This window comes from Stenella coeruleoalba (genome assembly GCF_951394435.1).
Source record: "Stenella coeruleoalba genome assembly, chromosome: 2".
Lineage (NCBI taxonomy): Eukaryota > Metazoa > Chordata > Mammalia > Artiodactyla > Delphinidae > Stenella > Stenella coeruleoalba.
The window spans coordinates 174,609,048-174,633,735 of NC_137147.1; the positions used below are offsets into that span (position 1 = coordinate 174,609,048).

At 46.5% G+C, this 24,688-nt stretch overlaps 1 protein-coding gene across 16 annotated transcripts in view; it reads right to left on the minus strand.

Moving 5' to 3' along the window:
• FRMD4A (FERM domain containing 4A) overlaps positions 1–24,688 on the minus strand; it is a gene marked incomplete at its 3' end in the record, with an annotated part of 767,390 nt that overhangs the window by 155,493 nt on the left and 587,209 nt on the right. The window lies entirely within an intron of this gene.

Here is a 24,688-nt window from a genome sequence, read left to right on the forward strand (position 1 = left end):
TATTGTTTGATTGTTACACCAGCCTAGCAGGAAAGCTGAAACCCACACGCCCTCTCAAGGCTGGTTGGAAGCACAGAGCTGCTAGGCAGAGATTGCGGTACCCCGTGGAGAAGGATGGGTCCAGATGCCACATGCCCAGATGCAAAAGAGCCCCTGGGTTTCAACGGGGTCACATACCTCCAGGCACCCACGAAGGAAGCTGTGACATATACTTTGGGAAAGTTACTTGTACACCCAGGAAAAGATGTGTTGTGTCTGTATTCCTTTCAACAGACTCTGCCCTTTAACCCAGCATCAGGGACTAACCCTGCTTGTTTCCAAGTTGCTTGTCCCCACGCTTTATACTATTCCTATATATTATTCTCTATACGATACTAATGTATTCCCTTGTTCTCATCCTCTTATTTCCACATGGTTTCTTCCACATTTTGCTGAGATTCACCCTGGTCCCAGCATGGGGGAAAGTTGGGGTTGAAATCAGTCTGGGAAGCCAGCCTTTCTCATCCATGCATTTGAATGATACCCAATGGGAAGGCTTTGACAGGCGCACATAATTATTACTCCTCCAGAAATGCAAAGTGCTTCTGCCAGCTGGCTGGGGAGCCTGCTTTATTCAGGATCTGCTCCCCTTGGGACTCTGGGCAGGTGGGCAGGTGTTCATTAGGGAGCGCCTGCTGATTAACATAGTAACCCCCAGACTCCAGCCTGCTCGGGGCAATGTCACAAGAACGGCTCATCCAGGCTCCCCTCGGCGGCCTCTCCGCATTCATGAAATGATAACGGTTTCAGTGAGGCGAAAACACAAAAAGATGTGCAGTACTCAGCTTGCCTTTACCAAGGTCAGGCTGACAAGTCTGCAGCCCCAATTCGGAGACACTGGAAGAAAATGGGGGATGCTAAGGTTCTTGGGATTCATCGTCCCCAGTCGTCGTGTTTACCCCTTCTATTATTTTCTTCTTTAACTCAAAGCCTGCCCTGCATTCTGGGTTATGACCCTATCTTGTTCTACAGTGAGTAGTAAATTACTATTTTGGATGTAAACCACCCGTACATTCACTGGGAGGTGAATCCTGGAGGAAGTTCCCCAGGATCAAACTGGCCAATTGGTCACCCTTCCAGTGGGACAAATGGAACCCAGACCAATTCCAACTTGAGGTCTTCACGACATGGCACACTGAAGTATTCCCTTTTCCTGATGTTCAGGGAAGAGTGAAGAAGGGCATCATTCCAGAGCACAGGACGTCGGAGTTTTGAAATTAGCTCTGTGTGGTCCATTGGAAGCCACGGAGTCTTAGGCAAGGCTCAACCATTCCCATCAGTTGTGTAGTCAGCGGTAGCTAGGAGCTCTTAGGAGTTTCATCAGTAAAGGGATGATACGGCAATAGGGCAGAGAGGAAGCGTTAGGGTAGAGCCATTTTCCGGGACAGGTAGGCTGACTGCTACCTTTCATGTAATATACAGAAGGGTGGCACCTACAGTCCTTTGCCAAGGGCATGGCTGATGTTCAAAGAATGTGGCTTCCTCACCCACATACTGGAAATAGAAAGCTTGCCTTCTAGTACGAGGATGGGGAGAGTGGGGATTTGTGAGGGATTAAAAAAAATATATATATATACAGCTGTAATTGATCCATCTATATATGCTGTGATGGAACTTAAAACGTAAGCACCCCTTTCATGCAATCGGGGCAGTGGATTTGTAGTCAGACCACAGGGCTTGGAAACCCAATTCTATTCCATGTATAAATAAAGCATTTATTTTCACTTAGAAACACCGGGACAATAACATCTACTTCATGGGCTGCTGTGAGGAGTCAATACATGATCATTTATAAAGTACCGGGTGCACGAAAGATGCTGAATAAAGGCAGATGCCCCTTTTCTCCTTCTGTCAGTAACTCCCCACACAAATGACTTATCCTCTCATCACTTTGACAAGGACCTGCTCTGATCGCAATCTAAATCCTCTTCTGAGTGAACTGTCATATCCTTTATCCCAGGAACCATGAATAAATCATCGCTAGGCAGTAAGGAGAACAGAAAGCAGACAACTTCCCTTGGAAGTGAACTTGTTTGGGTAGACATTCCCTAAATAGCACCCCGTCTCTGCTCCCAGTGTCTGCTCAGTGATGCTCGCCTCCATTCACTCGAGTGATTTACTTCCTCATATCGGTCCCTGCCTCCTGCTTCTTTAGGGTTAAAACGACGTTTACTGGCCAGAAGAGAAACAAGTCTCTCTCCTGCTCCAGGGATGTATGGAGACACGGCGCTGGCTTTCTGATGTTTGGAAGTTCCCCAAGTCTCCTCCCTGCGGACCCTTCCCCCATCACTCTTGCAAATTGTTGGCAGGTACAAGCTAGAGAGAGACAGTGCGCTCTGCCCGAAGATGATGTCATTTTCAATATAATTAAAAAGGCACTCTTGCCGGGGTGGGAGAGAGATGAGAAAGTGCACAGGCACTGGTGTCCCAGGAAATGAAGGAGGGGAGGTCAACTTTTGTCTGAGAAATATTTATTCCTGAAGAGCCATTTCACTGAAGTCAGACAACAAGGCAGAAAGCACTGCAGCCCCTCCCATGTGCCGCGCTAATTAAGCGGATGAGAACAGATGATGTGCCGCAGGGTCCAAAGAAAAACTGTGCGCTTGTGATACCCTCATTCTCAGATCGAAAATATTATTTTATTATTTGCCTACATTCACCCCCCCCCCCGCCCCTATTTCCAGATGGTTCGGAGGAGGCTTACAAAATTTTAAATGGTATGTAATAGGGGGATTAAAACACGAAATAGGACAGAGTCCATTGAAGATGCTCAAACACATGAAATAAACGAGTTCCTGTTGCTGACTAGGTTACACTGTCTTTGTCCACCGACCCAAGACACAGGCTGAGTTAACACGCGCAGGCAAGCCTTTTCCTGGGAGTACATCCAAGAAGGAGTTTATCGTTTGGTTCCACACGTGAGGGACAGCAGAGAGCATGTCTTCAACATGGTCCCTGGGAAGGACAGAAATGCAGCTCCCACGAACCGTTTCGTAGTTTCGCCCCTATGCACCACCCTCCCCGCCTGGAGCAGGTTTTAAAGCTGTCTCCTGAAGCCCGTTGGGATATTCTGGGAGAGGCCTTATGTTAGATTTATTTACACAGGCGAATTTGGCCAGAAATTTTGGAGGCGCTATTTTATTAGGTCCTTAACACATGCTCACGTCAGCCATTGGGCAGCTTGGCACTGACGTCTTGTCTTGATTCTGAAGCCAAGCCACAGAAGAAACAGGCAGTCAGTCCCAATTCTGGTGAAGCGCACCGGCCTCCTTGCAGACTGTCAAGGCGAGAGGCAACATCCAAAACATCACGCTGGGAAAAAGCGAAGCCTGGTGAGCTGAGTCAAGTGCCCTCGGACCCGGGCGGGATGAAGTGGAGGTGCCGGTACAGGCGGCCAGGAGGTGGGGAATGGTCTGGATCTGCATCTCCTCTTGGGCAGGTCTGCAAGCCCACCCTGAGGAGACCCCCAAGCCAGGCGGGTGGGTGGGAGAGTGGGAGGGAGCTCCCACCTGTGTCTGGGGGCCCTGTGCTTTTCCTTACTGCTGGGCTCTTCCGCTGCACATCTGTTCCTGTGGCCTCTGGGCCCCTTCCTTTCTCTGCTGCCCCCAACTACCTTTTTTGCTTTGGCTGCTAGGTGTGGCATGTGGGATCTTAGCTCCCCGACCAGGGATCCAACCTGTGCCCTCTGCAGTGAAAGTGTGGAGTCTTAACCACTGGACCCCCAGGGAAGTACGCCCAACTACCTTTTTTTTTTTTTTTGCGGTACGCGGGCCTCTCACTGCTGTGGCCTCTCCCGTTGAGGAGCACAGGCTCCGGATGCGCAGGCTCAGCGGCCATGGCTCAGGGGCCCAGCCGCTCCGCGGCATGTGGGATCTTCTCGGACCGGGGCACGAACCCGTGTCCCCTGCATCGGCAGGCGGACTCTCAACCACTGTGCCACCAGGGAAGCCCCCAACTACCTTTTTAATTCAAGACCCCGCACGTAGCCCCTCTGCGGAGAGAGCTGCCTTGACCTCACACCCTCTCTCCGGTTCCCACCCAGGCTGCCCCAGTAGCGCCACGTAAGTCACGCACATGGGGTCCATCAGCCTCCCCAGATGCTCTGGTCCCACGACATACGCATCTGTGCTCAGAGTTTATTCCTCTTCAAGAATGACCATGTCTGGAAAGCAGGTACAGCATCGCCTGTATCTTTGTTTCCACAGATCCTGACCCAGATGGTCAGTGTTCAATGATGGTCCGGGTTGATCAGTGAATGAGTGGATGGATGAATCCATCCATCAATCAGTGAATAGTGAGGGGGAGGAATGATCGGAGCAAGGGATGCCTTTATCCTGATAAACACCAGTGTTCCCCCTGCGTTCCGTTCCCAGGTCCAGGTCCTTCTCAGTCTTCACACGGGCCTTGAGTGAGCTCGTCTCTCCTCGTTCTAGGTCCCACCAGATTCAAGTGCCTTCCAAAGCCGGCAAGGACGTCTGTCTCAGGAGGCGTCAGGGAGCCATCCTCAGCTGCCGGGATCTCTGTACGTGCTCAGTGACACTCTTCCAGAGGAGGGTCTGGCTGGGGGCTCACGTCTTCTCTCGGTGTGTTATCCTGTGAGCCCCAACTGAGGAAGTGGGGGGGCCTATCAGTGGGGATAAAGGAAAGCCAGGACAAAGGTGTGCATCCCAGGCTTTGCCCTTGTCACCTCCCTGTCTCTTCGAGTCAAAAACCATTTCATCAAAATAAATCCGGGGCCTGGCAGGGCCCTGCGCGACACTGAATTGTTAGACTTGCAGGGAGATGACTCACACGCAGTGCCGGAGACCCTCAGCGCCCCACCCGAGCGTGGCTGGGGATGGCGTCAAGTGATGACTCATCTGGGGGCTTGACCTGGGGCCTTTGCAGACTCCCTTCACCCACTCTCCCTCTTAAGGCCCTCCATTTCCCTTTGTAGAGTCGGGTCAATACGCTTTACATTCTTAATAGCGTGTCAGTCTGGAGAGAGAAATCATCGCAGGCTGTGACCCTGCGGCAGTGGTGTCACTGGTTGCTAGGCAGGGTGTCCTTTGGGGAGGGAGCTGCCACTCCTGGTCCCCCTTTCCTCCACTTGTGCAACAAAGGGTCAGACTCTGGCCCAGGTCACAGGCACAAAAGAGATTTGTTCTGTGCTGCTGCCTTGCCAGGCCTCTCTGAAGGCTTCCTATCGAAGAAGACAAGGATTCAAGACGGCGGTGACATTACAACGAGCAGGGGGAAAAAAATAACGAAAATAAGACGGATTCCCTCGCAGAGCTTCGCCAAAGTCAGGGTGTAATAGGAAGAGCCCTGGGCCAAGAGCAGAGACCCTTGTTCTTGAACTGACTCTCCTGGCCACGGGGTTCTAGGCGCAGAGAAGTTGGGAGATGTAGCCAACTTCCTGCCGCTCCGTTTCACCTATGCTCACCTCCGCAGAGCCAGCACGAGGCTCCACGTGAATGCAACCCCAGCACGGCCACTGAACCCTCCATAAGAGGCTAAAAGGAAAGTCTGACCCTCTACGTTCATGTCCAATGTCATCCAGAGAGAGAGCGTGTGTGTGTGTGTGTACCGCACACATGTGTGCTCAGTATCGTAACTTCTGATTTTTAAAAATTACTCCAGACCTAAGTCTTCCCACGAGACACTTCTCAGTGGGACAAAGAGGCAGAGAGAGAGAGGTGGGACCCTCACTTCCAGGCTCTGCTGCGTTTTCAGGCCAAAGCTTTCTGGTCCCCGAGTAGTGCTCCTCTGGATGAGGTCAACTTCACAGGCTGCCCGCTGGAGGCCTGGGCTTCTAACTGTGGCCTTAAGAACTCAGAATCATTGTCAGGAAACAGGAAGGCTTTGAAGTCAGAGACCTGGATTGGACCATGGCTCACAAACTGCTGTGGGGTCATGGCCAAGGAGCTTAATTTCTCAGAGAAATCAGTCTTTTTCTGTAAAATGGGTGTAATTCCACTGACCTTATGAATGTCTTGAAAATGAAATAAGAGAGTATGTGTAAAATGTAATTCAGTTTTTTTTTAATTTATTCTTATTTTATTTATTTTTGGCTGCGTTGGGTCTTCGTTGCTGCACGCGGGCTTTCTCTAGTTGCGGTGAGCGGGGGCTACTCTTCGTTGTGGTGCGCGGGCTTCTCATTGCGGTGGCTTCTTTTGTTGCGGAGCACGGGCTCTAGGTGCGCGAGCTTCAGTAGTTGCAGCCCGTGGGCTCAGTAGTTGTGGCTCACAGGCTTAGTTGCTCCGCGGCATGTGGGATCTTCCCGGACCAGGGCTCAAACCCGTGTCCCCTGCATTGGCAGGAGGATTCTTAACCACTGCACCACCAGCGAAACCCCTGTAATTCAGTTTTTGACCTATGATTATTACTTCATGCTCGTTAATTTCTTCCTCACTTTCTCTGCAACTCCGCCTCCACGCCCACACCTCCATCAACATCCTGGTCTCATGTTGCCTTCCTTGGGGAGGACTTCCTGTGAGGCCTCAATCCGGGTTGACTCATCCGTCCATCAGAACTCATCAAGCCCAACCCCTCAGGACCGTTTTAGCAGAGCCAGAGAAAGATCTCTTGGTACTTCATCTTCAGGACTTTCACTTTCTTTGTCAGAGAGTGGAGGGAAAAATAAAACAGAGCAAAAGCAAAAACTAAACCCACTCTAATGCGTGTGAGGTGGGCTGTGGTGATACATTAGATCAGGAGGACCAAGTTGCCCCGTTTGGGTCCCTGGAGATGGAACCTAAGGCTGCGTTTGCCGCGTACACTGACTACAGTCGGCCCTCTGTATCTGCAGGGGATCAGTTCCAGGACCCCCTGAGGAGACCGAAATCTGTGGATGCTCAAGTCCCTTAGTCGGTCCTACAGATCCGTGGGTTCCGCATCTGTGGAGCCAACAACCAGGACCATGTACTATATTTACAACCCGTGGTTGGTTGAATCTGCGGATGCAGAACCACGGATAGGGAGGGCCAACTGTACTGTCCTTTAGCATCTCTTACAAGATACATTCTAGGCTGACTTTTCGAACTGCTTGATTGAAGTGTCCTCCTGCTGAACCAACAGCAACAGTGAAATCAAGGACTCTCCACTGTACTCTAAAAATGCATTCCTCCAAACGAGAGGTTCTAGAATGGGAAGCGGGAGGTCTGCGCGGAAATGTCAGCTGGGATGTTCTACGTTAGCAATAACCAGCCCTGGCGGCATGTGAGGACCACCTGGGAAGTCAAAGAAGCCACTGCCGCCTGGGTCCCACCCTAAAGAGGTGGGGCTTAATTGATCTGAGGGGGTGGGGAGGCCCAGGAATCATCGATTCTAACGTGCAGCTGGGACTGAGCTGCTCTGAAGGAAGCAGTAGTGTGTTGGGGGTGAGATTCTTTGTGATGTTATCAGAATTCCAACAACTTTTAGTTTATAGGCCGCCTTCCCATAGATGTTTCCCCTGGATGCCGTGCAGAATTTGTGGAGCACCCATCGTGTGCTGGGCAGTGTGCAAGGTGTGAGGGTCCACGATGGGAAGCCACAGTCCCCGACCTGAAGGAGCTCACAGCGAAGCAGCCACAACTACACATCGTTCACCTGCCTCACGCCACGGGCTTCAGAGCCCTGATTCAGAAGCCATTCACCATCTCCGGGGTCTCAGGCAAGCTAAATGAACCTCTCAATAAAAAAACAGTATCTCATCCACGTGTTGTGGGGATTAGAAGCCTTAGAACAGGTAAAGCCTTAGAACGGTGCCTGGCATCTAGTCAGGTGTTCAGTAATATACACATCATTGCAGCTAATCTTCTCAACAACCTTATGAAGCAAGTATTATTGTTAACATTATTCCTACAGGAAAGGTCACACAGCTATTACGCGCCATAGCTGGGCTTCAAACTCAGGCGGTCTGACTCTAGACCCTCTGCACTGAACCATGAGACCGTAACTCCCCGCTTCTGATGCTGCTTGTGGGGAAGAAAGAATTAAACAAAACCCCCAAACCAACCCACTGCATGTAATACAATATGAAAGGGTTATAAAAGAAGCAGGGCCTGGCATGACTCAATCAAACTTGGACGAATGGTAACACATCTGAAGGTGTGTAAGACCCACAGAGGATGGACCTTGAAGGAAGATAATAGATCTTTGGGCCTCGTCACAAAGTTGGGATTTGATTCTCCAGGCTAAGGGGGGTTATGTGATCAGATGTGACCATTACAGTCAGGAACTGAAGAAAAAGGTAAAGCGCCCCCCCCATCCCATATGTCTGGAGAGACCAAGGCTAGACAGATCACCCCAGATCACAGAGCTAGCAAGGGGGAGGGTCCGCATTTAAACTGGGGGTGGACCGCCTGCTGAGTTGCCTTAAGCGCAGAGAGCTATCACTGCCTGTCCACGGGAAATGTTTAAACATCTCTACTTCCATTCGGAAGAGAAACTGTAACTTCATGCCCTTTAGGCTACCCTAAACGTCCCGGCATTCTGCCTGGGTGATCAGTAGGCTGGGTGGTATCCTACAGCCAAGGTCTCAACATGCAGCCGGGAGCAGAACATTCCAGAAACGCCAGAGGGCACCACCCTGAGCAGGTCTGTCCAGGAACCTTCTGTGCTTCCCGGAGGGACAGTGAGTGTGGGCGGAAGAGGCAAAAAAAAGGGAGCAGCCTCTGACCCTAGCTGCAGGGACCTCCCCGCTTCTGGAAGGTTCTCCTGGCTACTCTCCTTTCCCGGGAATTGTTCAGTTGCAGGAGTGGCAGTGCTGTCATCTGTGTTTCCCATCTTTCTCCAGGGAGCACCCTCAGGGCAGCGGGCTAACTCTGGCCTCTTTCAGGGGTCAGGTCTAAGCAAAGATGGTCTGAACCCTCACCATGGGGTCTCAGAGCCTCTGAAGAACTCTCCCCTCCTCCTTTCCTCCTGAGTATCCAGTGGGTCAGAGAACGCTAAGCAGGGTTACTCTTTAATCCCATGTGTGCTTGGGAAAGCGTGTTGTACAGGTGGTGTTAAGCTCCTCTTTTTTTCTTTCTCCTAAAGAGGCTATGATGTGAAATTCTATGAGGAGAGAATTAGCAAAGACATTAAGAATTCCCTCACTAAGAAGGGTTTTCAAGGTCCTACTGTAGAGCACAGGGAACTATATTCAATATCTTGTGATAAACCATGAAGGAAAAGAATACGGAAAAGAATATATGTATGTGTGTGTATATATATGTATCTAAGTCACTGTGTTGTACAGCAGAAATTAACAACATTGTAAATCAACTATACTTCAATCAAATTTCTTTTTTTAAAGAAGGTTTTGATCACCAACATGCTTTCCGAGAAGGTGGCAAGGTATCAAGGACAGGTTTTTTTTAAATTGTCGTAAAACATACATAATACAAAATTTGCCATCTTAACCATTTTTAAGTAAATAGTTCCGTAGCATTGAGGACATTCGCTTTGTTATGCAACCGATCCCTAGAACTCTTTTCATTTTGCAAAACTGAAACTCTAGCCCCGTGAAACAAGGCATCAAGTATATTGCGAAGGCAAGGGTTATTTTCAAAATTGAGTGGGTATGGCCTCAAAAGAGGGAAAGAGAAGAAGTACATAAACTTACAGCCCTTTAACACCTTTAATTCAGAATTCTATCATTTATCCCATTTCTGTTGCCTGATCTTTCACTCCGGTGTTTCGTGAATACAACATATTAAAAATGTTAAGATACAAAGACAATAAACGTGAAAGTCTAGTTGTACAGAAAACACACTAATTCCCTAAGAATCCAACCTTAAGAGTATCTTTCTTTGTAGCCCCACCATAACTTTTCCAACAAGGGATACACACATTTCATACTGTTTAAACTGAATCTGAAAACTATGGAACTTAAAAATCATTCTATTTCAAAAGAGAAGTCCTGAAAGGAAACTCTTAGTGATTTGAGATGCTGCTCAGGTCCTCGTGGCCTGAACTGGGGTGTGTGTCCTCTATGTGTCACTCAAAGCAGCACACTCTGTTCTCCATGCATTACAGATGCCATTTACAGTTCATTTTCAATCAACACAGGACTGTGCAAAAGGTCTGCCTCTCAACTTATCTTTACCCGTTGCTTTTTTAAATATTTTTTTAGTATTTATTTATTATTATTTATTTTTGGCTGCGTTGGGTCCTCATTGCTGTGCGCAGGCTTTCTCTAGTTGTGGTGAGCGGGGGCTATTCTTCACTGCGGTGCATGGCCTTCTCATTGCGGTGGCTTCTCTTGTTGCGGAGCACGGGCTCCAGGCGCACAGGCTTCAGTAGTTGTGGCGTGAGGGCTCAGTAGTTGTGGCGCAAGGGCCCAGTTGCTCTGCGGCATGTGGGATCTTCCCGGATCAGGGCTCGAACCCATGTCCCCCGCTTTGTCAGGTGGATTCCCAACCACCGCGCCACCAGGGAAGCCCTACCCGTTTCTTTCTGAATAAATCACAACCGTGACATTGAACAGCAAGCCACAGGAACAGTCAAACTTAGAACCTCCGCGGAGCCAGGACACAGCATGACACAGAACGGGAAGGGCACATGGCATGCTGGGAATTGGGCCAGGTTAGATACATCATTTGGATTAAGTTTGTTTACAAAGCTCTCGACCATAAGCAAAGCTATACGGCCTGTTCATGTACTGCACTCAACCATGAGGAAAGATGCCCATGACCCTAAGCTTGGGGCATGACCTTTTGCATTTGGACTGCAAATAATTGCCTTTGTGTGAAAGTCAGAGGCATAAGTAAGAGGGGCATGTCTGAAATGAAACTTTCATAACTCAACATTTTAAAAGTAACAGAACCCTGGCCATCTTTACTTGTTTTCGTTTCTTGTCTACACACTGGGAAGATGACAGGGAACTTTCTCAGGAGTTGAAGGCCTGATACACATCCTACCCCTCGCCACTGGTGCCCTCCTTCAGCATTTGTGGCAGGTTCAGTTCCTGTTGACATGCCCCGTTCCTGAGACTCTTTCTGCCCAGTCTTCCTGCCTTGGAGCAGATGAAGAAGTGAAACCCTCCACCCATGCTGAGTGTGCCCTAGAAATTAGTGCGCCCAGTTTCCAGTCCCCACCAGCTTGCCAAGGCCAGGACAGCATCCTGTGTTGCACTCATGACCCAGAATACCCCAGCTTAGAGTCTGGGGTAAAGACGTGGAGAAGTAAAAAAAAAAACTGCTTGCCTTTGCTTTTTACAGAACACTTAAAATTCCTGACGTGGTTTTCAGAGAGCCCAAGAGCATCGCGTGACGAGCTGATGGCCGGGCCACCCAGGGTCCACATTATGCAGTCTCATGACCAACAACAGCTTCATCAGGAAGGGACACTGAGTATCTGGGGGTCTCTGGTGGGCTCAGGAAAGATGCACCTGTTGGCTGTGCTTACAGACCTAGCTAGACTTTTTGATGGATGCATGCACACACCAGAACGATCAAACTGTACACTTTAAATAGATGCAGTTTGATGTATGTCACTTATGTCTCAATAAAGCTGTTAAAGATACTTAGAAACTTTTTTTCTTTTCAAAAGAAAGATGGCACATGATTCAAACAGTAAAAGGCATCCACAGTGAAAAGTATGTAAAAGCAAGTCCCTCCCCCCAGCGCCGGCCCCCAGGGAGTTTTTAGACAGACGCTCTGGTCACACACAGAAGTGGGTTCAGAAGCCAAGCCCGCAGTGGACACACATAACGAGGAAAGATGTTCTCTTCCCTGAGGACACGTAAGCTGGTCTGAAAAATACCAAGTATTGTGGGAGGAGAGCCAGTTCTCTTAAGAAACCAGTCTCTGGACACAAATTAGTTTAGTCTTCCCTAAAATATAACTCTGCCTGCACACATGAGCTCAATCCCCTGTCCTCTTCTCCAGGAGGAAAAAAAATGGGGAGGAATCAAACTCCTTACCCCCAAGCCTCCTCTGAGCTCCTCGAAGCATTAATGTTTGAATCGTCACAGACAACCAGGATTTGAAAGCCTGACATTAGAAAGCTTTTGAACAGATCGACGTCATCCATCAGGGCATATGGAAGACTAAATTGACGTGCCTGAAATTTCTCATCCAGAGAATAGTCTTCAGGGTTACAAAGGACATCAATGGAAAAAGGAATGAGGCCCATGTGGGATCTTCCCGGACCGGGGCATGAACCCCTGTCCCCTGCATCAGCAGGCGGACTCCCAACCACTGAGCCACCAGGGAAGCCCCAAGTGGCTTTTTAAGCCAATAGGTCTAACATTTCTCCTCTTGACTATACAGATCTCACTCTTACCTCTGGAATTTTTCTCTGGTGAGTTTCTTCCTTAGTCCCATTTGGGCAAAGGGACACCCAATCAGATCCTTCCCTGTGAAGCCCATGTACATAGACAAGTGATCACCACACCACCATCTGCCTAAGACCAAAAAGTCCGGCTGCCAAAGGAGGGCCTGAGACAGACGTCATCACAGCGGACTAGAAAGAAATACACTTTTCTTTCCTTCTTTTAAGTTTAATTTTTACTTTATATTAGAGTATAGTTGATTTACAATATTGTGTTAGTTTCATGTATACAGCAAAGTGATTCAGTGATACATATATCTATTCTTTTTCAGATTCTTTTCTCATATAGGTTATTACAGAATATTGAGTAGAGTTCCCTGTGCTATACAGTAGTTGATTATCTATTTTACATGTAGTAGTGCATATATGTTAATCCCGAACTCCTAATTTCTCCCTCCCCCAACCTTTCCCCTTTGGTAACCCTAAGTCTGTGAGTCTGTTTCTGTGTTTTTAAATAAGTTCATTTGTATCATTTTTTAGATTCTACACGTAAGGGATATCATATGACGTTGGTCTTCCTCTGTCTGACCTACTTCACTCAGTGCGATCATCTCTAGGTCCATCCGTACTGCTGCACATGTTTTTCTTTCCTTTTCAAAATACCTCCATTCAGCATGACAGCATACAGGATGGTTAAGAGAGGGCTCTGGTATCAGGCAAACTGGGGTCTGAGCCCAGTTCCTTCACTCCTGGAGCTGTGCAAACTTCGGCAATTTATTCAAGTCTGTGACTTGTTTCCTCAACCGTAGGGTGGAGATAAGAACAGTTTCTCCCAGAGTTGTCATGAAAATCGGCCAAAACATACAAATATATTTAGAAGTGTGCATGGCATGTGAATATTCATGATTGTTATATATTTTTAGGTACTTTTTTATGTACAGTTACATACGCTTTATATATCCTTATTATTTTTATTCACTGATTCAACAAATATCTAGAGAGCACCTACGATGGGCCTGGCATTACGTAGCTCAGCACGGAATTTTGTCTTTAAGGAATGGACATCATTCTTTCTCGGAAGAAACTCTTGGGACATTCATCCAACACTGTGGTGGCACCAGGTTCCTAAAGCACTCAAAACATTCTTGTCGTCTTGTCATGATCTTGGTAGCTTTCCCGAGAAGGAAAAAGAGGTGGTACAGACATCAGTACTTTTTGTCAGGAAAATTGAGGCACAGAGAGGCTGAGTGGCTTGCTCAGAGCTGATCCACTGGGCCCCGGTGGGGTTGAGACAGGACGCGTCTGGACGTGGAGCCTGATGTAGCATTTTGCAGAGTGTTGTGATGCAGACCCTGGTCCCTCTGGCCCTCACTAAGCTGGACCACCCAAAAGGAGTTTACGGTCTAAGACGGAGGGATTTTCATGGGGAGGGAGGCCTTGGAAGACTAGCTGACCAGGTGCCTTCACTGCAGGCTTCCTCAATGGTTTAAACAGGCAAATGTGCCCATATCTCAGATGGAAAGGTACTATGAGGCATTTCCCAAACTTCCTTGACACAGGACCCTCCCCTCATGGAGAACCTTCTGGGCTTTGTATTCCAGGGAGCACATTTTGGGGAATGCTGGTTCAGAGAATGGTTTCCTTAGAAGGGTGACTTTTTGAGAAAACCATCCCAAATTAGAAATACAAGTTTAAACCAACCAAACTGCCTCCTTTCTCTCTCCCTGAATATGGTCACTAAGCTGGAAACTTCTCTCAAAGCACACTGGGCCGAGGCCAGCAAGGTTCAAGGGCCCCGACACTCAGGTTCTGGAGTCCCAGCTGGGCTCTGAATCACCGCTTCTCCCATGACACGGGCCAGGAAGTCAAGAATTCCAGCCAAGACTCCTGACCTTGTTCAATGAAACTGTTTAGAGCCTTCCGTGGATCACAGCAAGTCGGCGGTGGGGAACATACAACTGTTACAAAGGATCAGAGGGTCATATTTTCAGCCACAGTCTGTTGGAATGAGCAGCTTTTGAGTTTTTATCCTCTTGGGCAATATGATTCTTCAAAGCTAATCTTGCCTCTGTGCTGGCATCATATAGATGCTCAGCCTGGGCTCCGACTCTGATGGTATAGCCCTGCACTCACCGACAAGAACCTCAAAAGCGAGCTGCCTACGTGCCCTCCTGCTTCCTTCTCGTCAAAGCCCGATTCCACTCCTCTTCTGCAAGGTGACCGTCCATCCACGTGACTCCGCTTACACCCAACCCCTGGGCATCTTCCGTTCACTCCCTCCCTCTCTTCCTTCTGTTTCATGTTCTGACAACATGAGAACAGCCAGGAATCTGTCTCTGGCCTCCATGGTAACCTACCCAGTGCACACCTTTGAAGAGGGTGGAGAAGCAAAGCAGGCTTAACTCCCTCAGAAATCATCCCTCCTGTGAAAGACGTGGCATAACTTTTCTTCTGTAGTCATTCCTCTATTCCAAACGTCATGGGAAAGAGACTCTGGATTCCCGTGCTCCATTTACGGTCTCCTTTCGGAAATTCATTTCTTCCTGACGCACTCCTTGGTTTAACGCATTGCTTACCCTCTGAATCGTTTTCTATGTATCTGACTGCACTGGCATGATATTCTTTAGATTGTAAGCTCCCGGGAGGTGGGGACATTGCCTATTTCCCATTATTATCTGGTCTAAAAATACTGACCATGACCATGACATTGAAGAAAAGCCAGCTGATGAAGAATAAGATAAACACAATGACGGACATAACTTTAGGGCCTGGCTGGAAAAATAGCCATTTCTGAAGACATTTTCAGGAGGTCACCTCAAAATGGTAAAGTATTTAGTCATCTAACTGAACAGAAGATGAAGGAAATTATATTTATGAGGAAATACTTTTTGAATGACCCTCCTCGGTAATCATCTCAGCGAATAGGATTCCTGCCATGAAATGCCCACTATGATGACTCTGAGGAAGGCTGTAGACGTTTTCATTGAGGTCCTGGTTCATGTGGCTTTAGGACACAATGAGCATTCTTCTCTCTTTTCTTTCTTCTTTAAGCTTTTTGAACACAGAGAACTTTAAAAAAAAATTCATTCTACTGAAGTATAGTTGATTTACAATGTTGTATTAATTTCCACAGTACAGAAAAGTGATTCAGTTATACATATACATGTGTATAACATATCTATAGTTTTCATATTCTTTTCCATTATGGTTTATCAAGGATACTGAATATAGTTCCGTGTGCTATACAGTAGGACCTTGTTGTGTATCCATTCTCTATGTAATAGTTAGCACCTGCTAATCCCAAACTCCCAATCCATCCCTCCCTCACCACCCCCGCCCCTTGGCAACCACAAGTCTGTTCTCTATGTCTGTGAGTCTGTTTCTGTTTCACAGATAAGTTCATTTGTGTCTTATTTTAGATTCCACATATAAGTGACATCATACGGTATTTGCCTTTTTCTTTCTTACTTCGCTTAGAATGATCATCTCCAGGTTCATCCGTGTTGCTGCAAATGGCATTATTTCACTCTTTTTTATGGATGAGTAATATTCCAGGGGACACACACACACACACACACACACACACACACACACACACACCATCTTCTTTATCCATTCATCTGTCGTTGGACATTGAGGTTGCTGAACACTGAGAATTTCAGATTAAGCCTCATGTACTTTTCCAGAATGCCCTGTGGTCATGTCAAAGATGGCTGCTTCAGTGGTCATCCAACCCAGACTCACATCACTGCTCAATGCACACAGTCGCCTGGATCAGGAGAGGAAGGAGCCTTACCAGCTGACGCCCATGTTTCACGGTGACTGAGATGAGGAAGTAGTGGACACCTGCCACCAGAGCGCTGACTTGGGTCTGAGTTGGCATGTGCTTACCCAGCTCTGACTCCCTCTGGAAAGCACTGAGTGTGAGGGCAACAGCGGCCTTCAGAGCCGGAACAGAGAGAAGCAGCCCCATGACACACCCACTCCCCAGGCGGGAGAAACCAGAGACTCCCCCCAGGCAGCATGCCAGGGCAACCCTATAACAATGATGGTGTGAGGCCCACGTTCCCCAGGACGCCAGTGGTGAGCAGCTCTGCACACCTTTCTGCCTCACAACCACCCTTCGAAGGACGGATCGTCATCCACTTTTATTTTCTTTTACTTACTTTCTTGGAAAAAAAAAAGACAGATTGAGATGCTAAGACTTAAAGTGGTCATTAGCTCAAGATTACTCTTATGGACTGAGCTGTGTCCCCCTGCCCCCCCACCAATGCATATGCTGAAGCCCTCACCTCCAGTGTGGCTGTGTTTGGAGATAGGGTCTTTAAAGAGGTAATTAAATTTGAGTGAGATCATAAGGGTGGGACCCTAATCCAATAGGACTGGTGACCTTTTAAGAACAGGGACACGCACCAGGGATGTGTGTACAGGAAAAGACCATGTGAGGACAGCAAGAAGGCGGCCATCTGCAAGCCAAGGAAAGAGACGTCAGGAGAAACGAAACCTGCCAACATCTTCATTTTGGACTTCCAGCCTCTAGAACTGTGAGAGAATTAATTTCTGTTGTTTAAGCTACCCAGTCTGTGGTACTTCATTACGGCAGCCCAAACTGACTGAGTCACACAGTTAAAAAGTGGTCTGGTGTCAAAGTTCATGCTTGGGGGCAGTAGAGAGTTCATGTCCTAACTCTGGTCTTGTTTCAACAATCTCAGGCCAAGCCTTCAGATCTTGGATGCCTGCATCATTAGCTATTGTTGCATAATAAAGAATCTGATTGGCTTTTGTCTCTGGTTCCTGGGAGGGAGACTCTAAATCCTTGGGATTTCCCCAGTAATGGAGTATCTTTGATATTCATGAGCCCCTTGGAATCATGAATTGCCATTCACCCGAGTTTGTGCTACTGAGAGGTCTTGGGTAGGGGCTGGTCACCAGAAAGACCAACCTTGTCATTAGAGGACTGGGCTGGTCACCAGCCCAACCTCCCAAACTCCAGGGAGGGGACAGGGGCTGGGGATTAGGTTCAGTCTCATGACCAACAATTCAATCATGTTTACGTAACTGTTGGTGGGAATGTAAATTGATTCAGCCACTATGGAAAACAGTACGGAGGTTCCAACAAAAAATAAAAATACAACTACCATATGATCCAGCAATCCCACTTCTGGGTGTATATACAAAGGAAATGAAAAGAGGATCTCAGGAGATAACTGCACTCCCATGTTCACTTCAGTATTACTCACAACAGCCAAGACGTGGAAACAATTTAAGTGTCTGCCAACAGATGAGTGGATAAAGGTGTGATATTCAAACACACACACACACACACACACACACAAACATGATGGAATACTATTCAGCTGTGAAAAAAGAATGAGATCTTGCATTTGCAATGGCATGGATGGACCTTGAGGGTATTATGCTAAGTGAGATAAGCTAGACAGAGAAAGACAAATACTGCATAATCTCACTTACACATGGAATCTAAAAAAGCTGAACTCATAGAAATAGTAGAATAGTGGTTACCAGGCGCTGGGGGTGGAGGAATTGGGGAGATGTTATGTTTAAAGGTACAAACTGCAACTAGTAGATAGGTATTGGGCTGGCCAAAAAGTTCGTTCAGTGTTTTCGGTACGATGGCTCCAGTAGCACTTAGTTGTCTTTAACCTCATTCGAAACAGTTTTGTTAGACTGTATGTGACAGCTGTCACATCAGCGTGCATTTAAAAAAACTTATCAAAATTGGTGAATCTTTGTGTAGCCATCTTAATATTGCAGATGGAAGAAAAAAGCAGCATTATCGGCATATTATGTTTTATTATTTCAAGAGAGGTAAAAATGCAACTGAAACACAAAAAAAGATTTGTGCAGTGTATGGAGAAGGTGCTGTGACTGATCGAACGTGTCAAAAGTGGTTTGTGAAGTTTCGGGCTGGAGTTTTCCCGCTGTACGATGCTCCATGGTCGGGTAGACCAGTCGAAGTTGATAGCGATCAAACTGAGACATTAATTGAGAACAATCAACGTTATACCACGCGGGAGACAGCCGACATACTCAACATATCCAAATCAAGCATGGAAAATCACTTGCACCAGCTGGTTATGCGAATCGCTTTGATGTTTGGGTTCCACATAAGTTAATCAAAAAAAACCTTCTTGACCATATTTCTGCATGCGATTCTTTACTGAAATGTAACGAAAATGTTCTGTTTTTAAAACAAATTGTGATGGGCGATGAAAAGTGGATACTGTACAATAATGTGGAACAGAAGAGATCGTGGGGCAAGCGAAATGAATCACCACCAACTACACCAAAGGCCGGTCTTCATCCAAAGAAGGTGATGTTGTATATACGGTGGAATTGGAAGGGAGCCCTCTATTATGAGCTCCTTCCGGAAAATCAAATGATTAATTTCAACAAGTACTGCTCCCAATTAGACCAACTGAAAGCAGCACTTGACGAAAAGCGTCTGGAATTACTCAACAGAAAACGCATAATCTTCCATCAGGACAATGCAAGACCACCTGTTTCTTTGATGACCAGGCAAAAACTGTTACAGCTTGGCTGGGAAGTTCTAATTTGTCTGCCGTATTCACCAGACATTGCAACTTCAGATTTCCATTTACTTTGGTCTTTACAAAATTCTCTTAACGGAAAAAATTTCAGTTCCCTGGAAGACTGTAGAAGGCACCTGGAACAGTTCTTTGCTCAAAAAGATAAAAGGTTTTGGGAAGATGGCATTATGAAGTTGCCCGAAAAATGGCAGAAGGTAGTGGAGCAAAAGGGTGAATACGCTGTTCAATAAAGTTCTTGGTGAAAATGAAAAATGTGTCTTTTATTTTTACTTAAAAACCGAAGAAGCTTTTTGGCCATCCCAATAAGTCCTGGAGATCTAATGCACAGCATAGAGATTACAGTCAACGATACTGTACTATAAACTTCAAAGTTGCTAAGAGACCAGATTGTTAATGGTACCCATATTGCAATACACAAATGTATCAAATCAACACACTGTACACCTTAAACTTAATGTTATACGTTAATCATATCTCAATAAAAAACGAAGAAATATCAGGCCTCTGTAGTGAAACCCCAATAAAACTCTGGACAGTGATGCTCAGTGGAGCTTCCTGCTAGGTGAACACGTGGTTGCCCTGAGAGAGTGATGCGTCCTGATTCCACAGGGAGAGGGCACAGAAATTCTGCATACGGGACCCCCCAGACCTCATCCCACGTGTCTGAAGGGCGGGTGGTCTGGCTGGGGACGGGTGGAGTCTGCACTAACTCCCAGTGGTTGGTGTCAGAAACGCACTGTGCTGTTGCAGCCTCCTTCCTCCCATCCATCCACTCCCTCGCCATGTGACCCTGTGTTGCCTTGTGAATGTCACAACCTGAGGCTTGGTCAGTCACAGATCGGCTATTATTACGCAGCTGAGCGCTTGAAGGCAGAGGTGTTTAGAGGCTAAAGAACAACCAAGCTCAAGGTTGGCTGGATTTTAGGAATGAAAATGATTATCCAATAATAATTTAGTGAGCCTGTCCCCACTCCTATGTTCCTCTCTCTTTTTTTAGTATATCTAGTCCCTACGTTTGGATTCATTGAAAAAGAATTTAGTTGCCCCTTGGTCACAATAATTAAATGAGGACAGAGGTCCTAAATTGAAGAATCGAGAAGTGTTTGCTTTGAAAGCTATTCATTCATTCGTTCATTCGTTCAAGAGCGTGGAGTCAACTTTTGGACGAAAGCAACCACCATTTATGGGACACCCGTGACTAGGGTGCTTGGTTTCGTTCGTCCTTTCTTTTTAATTAATTAATTAATTTTTTTTGGCAGTGTCGTGTGGCATGCAAAATCCTAGTTCCCTGACCAGGGATCGAACCCATGCCCCCTGCAGTGGGAGCACGGAGTCTTAACCACTGTAGTGCCAGGGAAGCCCCGGTTTCATTATCTCTAATTCTCATCACAATCCTGCAAAGTAGTTATTACAATTCCCATCTTAGCAACAAGAAAGCTGAGGTTCATACAGGTAAATGTTTCCCAAGCCCACACACCATCCACATGGGAAGATGGAGTCAGGACTCAAACCGGGATCTGACTTTATCCAAAGTACAAGCTTTATCACATCGATGGCTCCTGGAGCCCTGGTCCAAATGCTTACATACATTAATCTTATCTTCCTTGTTTCATCACTGATCCTGGTGCATTTCACCGAGGGTCAGTGGTGAAACAAGGAAAATAAGATTAATGTATGTAAACGTTTCATAAAGCGAAATGCATCCTACTTAAAAGACTGCTCTTTATTCTGCTTTTATATCCTTTTTGGTATGTTTTTCTTTTTTATTAAATAAATGAATGTTAACGTAGTCAGCAATATTTTTTAATACCCTTACTTGGCAAAAAGAGAAAACATTCCAGCCCTACTTTCATCTTTATATTTTATAGTCCCTTAAAGCCCAAAGTCTGGGAAACACAGCATCACACTGGCCCTAACTGTGAGCCCCAGAGGGAAGCTCCAGAAAGGTGTACAGATCTGGACTTTCCTCTACGTTAGATTCTTACTGCCTTAATATACAGTGTGCCGGGTGAGCACGCAGGCTCCAGAGGCTGGCTGCACGGAACCAGATTCTGGCTCCATCACTGGACCCCACTCCCAGAGTCTCTGATTCAGTGCATCCCGAGTGGAGCTGGAGAGTCTGCATTTCTAACATGCTGCCAAGTGACGCCAGTGCTGCCCATCGAGGACAACAGTTTGAGAAGCGCTGGTTTAAGCCCATCCCATCATTTCTAGTCCCTTTGTCAGGGACTGGTTCAGATACGGGAATGTGAACCAACTAAAGTCTGGGGTGGGTAGGGAAGTAGGGGACAGGGGAGGCTCTTCCTCCACGATAAAAGAGTTACAAGAGGAGAAGCTCCCTTCCTGCTTTGGACCGTGGCTGCGTGAAGACGTGGCACTTGGAGTTGCTGCAGCCGGCTCACGACCACTTGAGTCAGGGAGCCTGAGAACTTCCGGAGAAGGAACTGCACTTAATCTCATTGAGGGCAAAGTGAAGCGGAACAGAAAGATGATTGTTTTTGTTCTTATGAATACAATCTGGTGAGAGCACTGCTTGTTGAACTCAGGGTTCCATGGAAGTGCTACGCCCTAAGATACATACAGTGTGTGTGTGTGTGTGTGTGTGTGTGTGTCTGTGTGTGTGTGTGTGTGCGCGCGCGTGACAAAGCCAACTGAACGGTGCAGGCATTTCGATATCACATTAGTGATATTAGTTTCACTAATATTAGTTTATTAGTTCACTAAATATTAGTTCACTAAATATTAGTTTCACTAATATTTCACTAATATTAGTGATATTAGTTTCACTACTAATAGTGATATTAGTATTCATTAGTTCATGTATCATTTTACTAACCTCCGAAAGGCGGGTGAGAAGGCAGTGATGTACCCACACCTCTCTGACTCTGTTACAGATATGTTGTTAAATGAAATGGAGAACTGGGGTCATTTGGGGGATTATTAAAGTCCAACATACCTTTGTATGAGTCTACTGATACTCTTTCTGCTATTTTAAAAATCACTGGCTCTATTACAGAAGTAAGGAAAGCTAATAAAAGATTTTTATAATAGCGACATATGACTAGCTTTAATCTCGTAATGCATCCTAAGATCAACAGTTTAAAATGGAAGAATCATTGTAGTTAGATTGAGAATCTGGGATTGACATGTACACACTGCTGGATTTAAAACAGATAACAAACAAGGACCTACTGTAGAGCACAGGGAATTCTGCTCAATCCTCTGTAATAACCTAAATGGGAAAAGAATTTGAAAAAGAATAGATACATATTATATGTATAACTGAGTCACTTTGCTGTACACCTGAAACTAACAATGTTGTTAATCAACTATACTCTAATATAAAATAAAGATTAAAAAAAGAATCACTGTACTGATCCAAGCCACTGGCAAAGGACTCCGCGTGAGATTTTAAAATCTTCCCCCCAAGAAAAAGGTTGCGACCAGTTTTGAACTGGCAGCTAGGTGTTTCCGGAGCCAGGCAGTTCTCCTGGGAATGATCTCAGATGGCTGGGATTCCAGCAGGCCTACTTCTGCACATGTTCTTCTGAGCCTTGCGGAGTCGCAAAGAACGCATTTGAATGCCCAAAAATGTCCATCCCACTCTGGGCTACAAAATCTGGCAAGCACACCGCACTCTCTGGGAAGGATACGGCCCTTAGTGGGAAATAACAGTTAACGCGTGAACGTGTGGAAACTTGAGGTTGTGAATCATGAGCTGGGAAACCAATCACTAACTTGCTCATGAGGCGTAGCGTATGCCTTCGGTTTTTACACTCCCACACGTCACAGCCGTTTATATATAATTATGCTTCAAGATCATTTTAAATGTAAAGTATTATGGATAGGGACATTTATAAGACACCAGCCTGCAACCATCAAAATCATTTTTTTCCTATTTTATCCCCCAGAATGACGAGTGATTAGCATGCTTTGACATAATTGGAAGTCACAACTGAATTCACTCAGCTAGATGCTTGTCAGTACTCGGCATGGTTACATGTCCACTGATATCCTGCCTGTCCTCTACGACCTTGTCATATGAGCTGTATATGACATTGGAAGGATTAGAAGTGATAACCAGTGTTCATAAAAAGATCGGGGGACAATGTGCTGGGAAGCCTAAAAGGTTAAGCAATTAAGACATTTTTGATCAACACTCAACCCCATCACTTGTCAAATGAATTTGCACTGAACTCTAGAAATACTCCATAAAGCCTTGTACAGCGTTATAAGGAAGACCAATTACTTCCTAGGCATAATAACACCACAAATTACGTTGCATTTCCCCAAAGGCCGAGGTAGTTAACATTCCCATTTTACAGAAAGGTAGCAAAGCAAGTGGCTTGCCCGGGGTTACCATAGTTACTAAGTGGTCCAGCCTGGGCATCTGATGGCCCGTGATGTGCCAGGAAGTCTTCTGAGCATGTTGCATGTTCTAATTCATTGAATCCTAATCATAACTCTATGAGACGGGTTCTAGTATCAATTTACAGATGAAATTATAGCAGGAGGACTGGAGGCAGTTATGATTCCCAGGTTACTATTAAGGAAACTGAAGCTTAAAGAGGCTGGACGATTGACTAACATGATGGAGCTACTGACTGTTAAGCCGGTAACTTCAGCACCTTGACTGTTTTGAATTCCAGCCAGGTTTTGAAGCCAGGCCATCTGGCCCCAGAGCCCGTACGTTCAGTGTACTGGTGACAAGCGGCCCTTCCTCAGAGCCAGACGGCCTGATTTTGAATCAGATATCTACTCTTTCCCTGCTGTGCCACCCTGAATAAATTACTTAACTGCTCTGTGCCGAAATTTCCTCATCTGAACCATGGGAAGAATAATGGAGCTAATTATCATCTGATGATTCAGCTTATAGGAAACACTTAGAACAGTCTGGTATAGAAAGAAGTACTCAGTTAGCTCATGTGATGATGAATCTCTAAGCTATAAAATTTCCCAAAGCATTTAAAAATTGGCTTACGCAATTAAACCTGAAGTCACATTGAGCTGTTCAGGAACGTGTTCATTTGCATAAAGCAAAGGTCACTTATATTTTCCATCTGCTGGTTTCTATCTAGAATACTGATTTCCAAACCCCAGGGGGTCTGCGGAGACCCCCTCAGGGGAATCCTTATCAGGCGTAAGGAACAAGCCGGAGAGGTTCAGACTTCCTCCATTTGGATGATTTTGGACAAAGGATTTTGGAACTAAAAGCAGCTTGAGAACCATTGGTCTAAAAGACTAGACTCAGGTCACGTGGCCGCGCCTGTCCATCACTATGCATACAACTGCCTGCGATGGTAAAGTTTAGGACCCCAGCTCTGCTGGCCTAAGGGTAGCACCTACGACACCACAGGGCACACCCAGTGGAAGAGGCAGTTTGGGGCAAAATGACACCCTTCATCTCTTTAATACACTGCTCTTGACAAAGTCAGGTTATGCAGGGAAGTAAGAGTCCGACAGAAGAATTCAAACAGGATGGACGACTGAAGGCTTCTGGGCAGAGATATGTTACAAAGCAGTAGTTCAGAAAGAATAACCTGGGTGTGATGTGCAGGACAAACTGGGGTGGAATTACGGAGGTGAGCAAGGAGGCTACGACAGGACCAGAGCAAACAGAGGGTGACAAGGAGCATGCTGGCGATGGCAAATCCACAAGGGTGACGGCAGAACTGGAGAAGGAAGGTATTTCCTTAAGAGGGAAAAACGCGGCAAGACTTCAGGAAGGGAAAAGCGTTGAGGAATAAGGCAAAAAAGGAGGCTGGGTTCCTAAGCTTGGTTGCCTTGGAGAACGGTGGGCTCACCTTTAAAGCAGGTGCAAGGAAAAGATGACCTGGATTTCAAGAGGAGCATGG